General features: G+C 41.7%; 1 pseudogene; it reads left to right on the top strand.

Moving 5' to 3' along the window:
- The first annotated feature begins 1449 nt into the window (after positions 1-1449).
- Positions 1450-1997, top strand: LOC102255290 (annotated as a pseudogene).

Genomic DNA, 1997 nt, shown 5'->3' on the forward strand with positions numbered 1-1997 from the left:
GATAGGGAAAACAAAACCTAAATACTGGCTAGAGAGGACTTATAGCCCCGGAGGTCAATCCATTAACACTGCCACCCAGGGGCTGAATCACAAATTGACTCTTCTGTAAATACAAATAAAGGCAGTCTAGGAAACAAAGAAATACTGCCTGCTTTAAAATCAGGACTGTGGATTACAACACGGAGGAGCAGTGTATCGCAGGGAACTTCAATACTCTCCTGAAAACCTGACAGAAAAAAGGCATGCCAAACAGAAGAGTAGAAGTGAATGACCTTCACTACTGCACATTTTTATTATTTTTCACATTTTACTTAAGAAACTACATTTTTTTCATTCTTTTTTCCTCACTTGATTTTACCTATTTAACTATTACATTTTTATTTTTAATCAGTATTATTACTACTACTATTTTAACTTTTTTTAGTGTCATTTTATTTTCTCTTTATTTTATTTTTGGATTAGTGTTCTACATGCTATTTTCATCTTTCCTTTAGCATCATTTTACTCTATCTCAACCTTACTTTTATGCCAGCACTCTCTTTCTCCCTTTACCCCTTTTGTTGTCCTGTTTCTCTTACTCTATTTCTGCTTAAGATTTTCTCTATTCCTTCTTTCTAACCCCTGTTAAAATTTCACCCTACTTATATATCTAATTTCCAATCCTCTGCTCTAAGTCCATACACACCTCTCTCTTCTCTTCCTTCACTATCCAATTTTTTTTCTTTCTGTCGTTTTGTTGTTGTTTGCTTGTTTGTTGATTATATTGCTTTTTTATGCTTGTTTGTGAGATTGTTTCACTTTTTCTTTTTTTTGTTTTTGGTTATATTTTGCTTCTGTTTTCCCTTGCCTCGCTTGATATTAGTTGTTGTTTATAGTTTGCATTCATCTCTAGGTATCTGTTGCTGGCATTTGTTGGGATTAGTGGCTGTTCTATTGGAGTTTTCTCCCCATATAAATAGTTTTTCCCCTTCTATTTCATTCTCTTTCTTTTCTCTCTTACTTCGTTTTTCTTTTCCCAATTTCATTTTGCACTCCTTTTTTTCCCTTTTTCTCTTTTTTCTTTTACTCTTCTTCTTTCTTTCTTATCCCCTAATTCTTTTTTCTCTGATGGTCACCTTTATTTGGGGTTATTAGGATCATGAATACATTTGTGTTCAGTGCCTTGTGTGTTGTGCCTTGTTGTGTTGTATTTTGTGCCTTTAAATCAATGCAGGAGAGAGAGAACTACATAACCAGACAACCGGGGAAGAGAGATCATAGGGAGACAAAGAAACAGCCCACATATGAAAGAAAAACAGGCCGAGATGCACAGGCTTCGCTCGGGGAGCCGGGAGCCCATAGTTTCGCAGCCTTGGCCCTGCCCGTCAGTCCTCCTCCTTGCCAGAGGCAGTAGAGGGTTCTTGCGGGCAGTGGGGCCCTCCAAGGAGCCGCCCAGGGCGCTCAGGCCGTGGCGTGAGGGCTGCACCATGGTCCAGCTCACTGCTCTCCTCCACAAGTCCTACCATGGAGGCCACCTAACCATCCGTCTCACCCTGGGCGGCTGTACCAACTGGCCTTTCTACCGCATCGTGGCTGCTCACAAGTTCCCCAGATATGGCCATTTCGTGGAGCAGCTGGGCTCCTATGATCCACTGCCCAACACCCATGGAGAGAAGCTCCTTGCGCTCAACCTGGAGCGGATCTGGCATTGGACCGGCTGTGGGGCCCACCTTTCCCAACCTGTGGAAAAGCTTCTGGGCCTTGCTGGTTTTTTCCCTCTGCATCCCATGATGGTCACAAATGCTGAGAGGCTTCTACGGAAACGGGCGCGTGAAATCCTCTTAGCATCTCAGAAAACAGAGACAGAGGCTACGGAAACAGAAGCAAGCTGAAGTCAGTGAGCACAGCAGCAATAACAAGGTCAAAGTCCTCTTCAGACCCTTGTGCAGAGTTCTCTTATTAGATTTATAGCTCAATAAATGGCGTTTTCCATGTCAAAAAAAAAAAAAAAAAAAAAA

The sequence above is a fragment of the Myotis brandtii genome, unplaced genomic scaffold, assembly GCF_000412655.1.
Source record: "Myotis brandtii unplaced genomic scaffold, ASM41265v1 scaffold2567, whole genome shotgun sequence".
Taxonomy (NCBI): domain Eukaryota; kingdom Metazoa; phylum Chordata; class Mammalia; order Chiroptera; family Vespertilionidae; genus Myotis; species Myotis brandtii.